A 6,156-nucleotide genomic window follows, 5' to 3' on the forward strand; every position below is an offset into this window, starting at 1 on the left:
CCAACTGAGGTGTCACCAAGTAGGCAGGCAGTGTTTCTGGCCTCCTGGCTGCAGTACGTGCACACATTCGCCAAAACTGTAACCTGGAACGGCTTAGGTCGAGAGCCGGTCAACTTTCTCCGTAAGGAACTAGATAGTAAATATTGTAGAGTTCGCAGGCCTGTGTGGTCCCTGTCACAACTACCCAACTCTGCCATCGTAGCACAAAAACATAGACAATATGTCACCAAGCAGATCCGGCTATATTCCAATAAAACTTTATTTGTAGGCACTGACATTGGAATCTCATGTCATTTTCATGTGTCCCGAAGCACTGCCCTTTTAGGAAATTTATTTTCGACGATGTAAACCATGCAAAAGCCGATCTTAGCTTATAGGCCGTACCACTGGCCAGGTTCGGCCCATGGGCCAGGGGTGGCCAAGTCCTGCCCTCGACAGTGCTTTCCTGGTGCTGGCCGCTGTTCTGAGTGCTTATCCACGTTCAACCCACACAGCCCTGCTGGGGCTGTTACCATTCCGGTTTTGCACACGGGGACAGAAACAGAGGGGGTAAGGAGCTAGCTCACGTCCACATGCCTACTTGGTGGAAACACCGGGCTTCGAACCCACGCGGTCCAGCACCAGCCCCTTGCATGGAACCACCACGCACCCTCGCCCGGCGCAAAACTCTTAGAGCTCTAAGAAGGTGCGGATGCCCCAGTCACATACTTATTTGTGTTTTCAGGCGTTCATTGAGGTATAAAGAGACACCTTGGCACCGTCCTTGACTTTGAGGAAAAGGCACGAAAGAAGCGTGGAAGCGAGACATCAGGAGGACATCTTCCTAGGTTTTTCAAGCCTCATAGAGGAAGACGGATTGGAAGCAGCCCCACGTGGATAAGGCGTTACGGACATTCTGGGGGGACCATCATACGCTCCGACTCCCAAAACTATTACAGGGTCTATTTGTAAACTCATCCGTCTTAGTCAGCTTTTGCCGCAGTAACAAGAAGCCCCCTGGAGTTCCCTGACAGAGAGCAATAAGCATGTGTTACCACACAACGCCAGTTTGTGACTTGGCCGTGTCTGCTCTGCCCCAAGCTGCAGGTCAGGTTGGATCTGCTCCTCCTGGGTCTCACTCTGGTCCCAGAACGCAGGAGAAGCCCCCATCTGGGACAGACTTGTCTCACGGCGGAGGGGCCGGGGTGCCAGACGCGAGAGCAGAATTGCACGGATTCCCAAAGACAACTCTGCCCACTGTAGCGAGAGGCAGTGCAAAAACCACACGACGTGGAGACCACCAGGGGCTGAATGGTGACTCCCCAAAAAAGACACATCCCTGTCTGAAGAGCCTCGGAATCTGTGGCTATTGCGTTCTGTGACGAAAGACCTGACTAAGCGAACGATTTGAGAAGAATTTATCCTGGATTGCACCAGGTGGCCCTGACTGCAACCCCACACATCCTTGTATGACAGACGCAGAGGGAGCGTAAAGACCGACACAGAGGAGAGGTGACGAGAAGGCAGAGCCGAGATGCCTCCACAAGCCAAGGAACGCCAACATCAGCCCTCAGCGGGGAGAGGCAAGGCACGCACTCCCTTCTAGAGCCTCCAAAGCGAAGGGGGCCCTGCCAGCATCGAACCGTCAGACTTCTGGCCTCCAGAGCTGTCAGGGAATGAATCACTGTTGGCTCAAACCACCCGGTTTGTGGTGACCTGTTAGAGCTGCCGCAGGAAACTCCAGCACAAGTTCAACCCGATTCAAGAGAAGTCGCTGGTCGAGGGCCCATCTGCCACCCCATTAACATTCACGACCAGCGCCAGCTCCCAGGTGGCGCACGGCCTTTGGGGTTCGGCCACCGTCTGTCTGCACAATAGACACCCAGGCTGTGGTAGCCTACAGGCGGGTCCCAACAAGACCTCCACCTGCAGAAAGTGTCATAGCCCAGCGGTCACTTGTCACGTGAGCTCCCCTGCCCCAGACGCCCCCTCCCACTCTGCTCCAAGTCACTGTCTCTTCACCCCAGGTTGGAGATTACGAACCCCACCGGTCTCTTGGAGAGGCTGGATGGCTCCAGGCAGAAAGGGGACCCAAGGAATTCGTCTTTCCACCTCTCCCGTGCTCAGAGCACACTCCCTGGGAAGCTACTTGGGCTCGTCTTCCGGAGGAAGTCTACTAGGACGGCATCAGTGTGATTTTTTCACCATAGACATAGAAGAGCCACCAGCGTTTCCTGCTGGAAGCTGGAGGGGTCACTGAGGCTGCCGCTTCTCATTCCCTGGAGGGAAGGCACGGCCAGAACTTCTCAGATGGTGTCTAGAAGAATCTCATGTGCTGACCCAAATACTATGATCCCAGTCTCTCTGGGAAGAGAAGTCCCCTCCCAGATTCCACGGTATTCCTACATCGTGATCACGAACGGGTTCTTGTTTCTAGAACCAGAAGGCGTCTTACCCAGCACCCGTGCGTTGGTTGCCTAGGGCTGCCATAAAGGATGCCCCTCATGTGCGACTTAAAGCAACAGAAATGTATTCTCTCGCTCTTCTGGAAGCCAGGAGTTCTAGGTGGTATCTATCCATTGGGATTAGACCAACCGAAGGTATCAGCAGGGCCATACCTCCTCAGTCAGCTCTAGGGAAGACTTCTCGTGTCTTCCAGCTTCTAAAACTGATTTCCAAATGACACTACCTTCCGAGGTTCTCGGTGGGCATGCCCATCAAAACCCATCACAGGTGGCAAGGGGTCTCTTCTGCTTTCTGTTGGTAGTGAACGTACTAGAAGACTATATATTAGCCCCAAATGCAGAATGCCTCGCTGCGTTCAAAGCCTTAGATGTTCCTGATTGGTAAATGCTCACGACATATCAAATCTCACGGAGACGCCCCGATCCCCTAACTTCAGCGTTGATGCTAAAATTATGCTGAATGTCAAAATTACATCAAACAACTGCATTTATTTCCACCAGAAAAATTTGATTATTTCACTTTGATTTACATGGCATTTTTCCCCCCTCTCCTATAAATGCTGACTTTGAAATCCCCTTCAGCACTGGACAATGAGAAGCAGGCTGTGTTTTCGACGGGAAAGAAAGCATTCATTATATTTGATACTGCATTTTTCTCTCCTTGATTTGAATGTTATAATTGGATTGGTGAGATATTTATTAGGAACTCTGTGGTTTTTTTTCCCCCCCAACTGCTTGAAGGGCATCTCTTAATTTGCTTCTCTCTTTGGACTTCTGAGAAGTGGCTGTGAGGTATTATTCCCAACAAAACTCATTTCTTTCAAACATTTATTTAAGGGTATCATTTTCTTAATAATCTGAGGATAATTCAGAATAATTTCCACCACCGCTGCAATTTTTAACTTCAATGGAATGTATGTCACCTGCCCTGCCTCCCGGTTCCCTCCCTAGAGGCCCTCAGCACCAGCAACGTGATACGGTGCAGGCAGGACAGACAGAGGAAGGAGTTCTGGCCTATGGGATCTGAAGAGTTCCAACACCCTAGCTGCTGACTAGCCTAGCACAAGCCTGCTGGCCTCAGTTTCCCTACCCCTGAAGTAAAATTAACCTTAATGAGCAGCCTTAGACTTTTAAAACTTCTGTTCCATCTCTATCTTTTAATTTTTATTCATTCATTCATTCATTCATTCATTCACATTTTGGAGGAGAGGGGCAGAGAGAAAGCGAGCCTTTTTTTTTTTTTTAATTTTTAATGTTTATTTTTGAGAGAGAGAGACAGAGTGTGAGCGGGAGAGGGGCAGAGAGAGAGAGAAAGCCAAAGAATCTGAAGAGGCTCCAGGCTCTGAGCCATCAGCACAGAGCCCGACGCGGGGCTTGAACGCACAAGCTGTGAGATCATGACCTGAGCCAAAGTCGGATGCTCAACCGACTGAGCCACCCAGGCGCCCCGAGCGAGCGAATCTTAAGCAGGCTTCATGCTCAGCACAGAGCCCGATGCGGGGCTCAACCCCACAACCCTGGGTCACCACCTGAGGCAAAAATCAAGAGTCGGAAGCTGAACCCACTGAGCCACCCAGGCTCCCCTCCGTCTAAATCTTAACCTCAAGAACATGAAAAACAGGTTAGAAACCCATCAACTCAATCAGTGGTTGCCTGAGAAGAGGGGTGGGGGAATTCATTAACAAGGGACCCGAGGGAACCGTCTGGGGTCTTAGAAATGTCGTATGTCTTCTTTGAGGTGGTCCTTACACGGGCTGAGCTGTTCATCGGGCATCACGCAACTTTTACTGAAAGTATGCACATCCTGTTTTATATAATTGCACCTCGATAAGGCTTCTTTAAAAAGCTATCTGCTTTTGTGAGGAATTGAGTCAAAATATGTGAAAACCAGGAAACTAGTATTTTGTAGTTCGAGCACTGTGGGGATGTCTGAGCATTGGAAGTTGTTGGGAACCCAAGGGGAGCTTGGTTTAGGAAGGGGATACAAACGCAGCAGCCATCAATTTCTACCAGAAATCTACAAGAATTCTATCATAATTTCTCGTATTGTATTAAATTCATCCTCAGTTTCTTTTTGCTCAATAGCCACGGTGTTAATATTCTATTTACTCCGTCGACAATTTTTTATTGAGTGTCTAGGGCGTCTCAGACACCATGCTAAGCAGCTGAAATTCCTCGTGAAATACCCAGATATATGGACACAACCACAAAGCTCCCAGAATTTAGATGAGTTGCAAATTTTATTCAAAAGAACCTCTATTTCCCAAGAGATGTTTTTATTTGATAACTTTTTTTTTTTTTTACTGCAAAATTAAAGTAAATCAAATTCTCAAAGACGGGGAACTGAAGCCACCATAGTTCCCAGCTGAGAAGCCCTTCTCTTTCATCTGGGACCCATTTCCATACTGTACTGGAATCAGTGGCCATTATTGCCTTCTTTTTATCACGCCGTGGGTATCATAGTAGCTGGATTCTCTGAATGTACCCACTGGAGTGTGGACTTCTCTTCACCTTTACCCTGCTTTGTCTTCCCTTCTGGGACCAGGAAAATCACATGACTGACTCTGTTTCCCTTTTCACTTTGTTCACCAGGAAGCTCACAGCCAAGCGTGCAGGCCTGTCAGTGCAACTGTATAGAAGTATTTGGTTTGCCCTTCTGCCCTACGGTTACTCTCTGGTCTCGACTTCCTTTTAGAATATGATATTTCCCTCATTCTCTTGGTTTTGTTTTTTGGTTATGCCCTAAGCATTATTTTGTTCGTGCATTCCATAAACCACATATGGAATTAGGCCAAGTATTAAAAAGAAATGAAAGAATTCCATCTAGGATTTCTATCTCTAACATAGGTACCATGCTAGAAATACACACATAAGTTGCACATAGCAGGGACTCGGTCAGCATCTCCCTCAATTTTTCCAATCCTTACAGTTTTCACAGAAGCTTTTCCACTCACGTTATTTGAAATAGTACCTGTCAGAGAGTTTCCCGCACTTAGATACTCAGATAGGACTTTGATTTGACCTTCTTTTGGGCTATCTCAACTTGGCTATCTTGCTCTACCCTGAATTTAAAAATACTTAAGCCAAGACATGTGAAACCCTTTTTAGAAGAAGGCAGGGCTGAACCACTATGTTAGAAGTCACTCCCTTCCCTCCCCTCTTGACCCCTTCAATCTGATAGCACCCAGCTGACTTCTTCCTCCTCATCTCCACCCCACCCCCCGCCCCGGAAAGTATGATGTAACTAACAGAAGGGGGGGCAGACTGTGGAGTTCGACAGTGAAGGACTCAATTCTGGTTCAACCTCTTACAGCTCATGACTTGGACATGTTACTAACTTTCTTGAGTCTTGGTTTCTTCCCTAGCAGAAAATAACAAGGGGCTTGCCTTGTGGGTTTGTTGTGAGAATGGGAATCCCATGTAGCTTAGAGAGCATACTGTGTGGAACAGTACAATTACCCAATAATTCGTAGCTGAGTGAGCAGAGGGATGGGTGGCTGGATGATGGATGGAGAGATGATGGGTAGATGACGGATGGATGATGGATGAATATAGCAGGGACTGTGTTCCTAGATAAGGCAATGCTATACATTAGGGCGAGGGGTTCTCTGTATTTTCTCACCAGAGTTTAGAAGAGACCACACTCTCTTCTACGCTCCCCCCTGCTGGTTCAAGATTGTGGCTGTGTGTGGGTCCATATTCACATACACCG

Source organism: Panthera tigris, chromosome E2 (assembly GCF_018350195.1).
Source record: "Panthera tigris isolate Pti1 chromosome E2, P.tigris_Pti1_mat1.1, whole genome shotgun sequence".
Taxonomy (NCBI): Eukaryota; Metazoa; Chordata; class Mammalia; order Carnivora; family Felidae; genus Panthera; species Panthera tigris.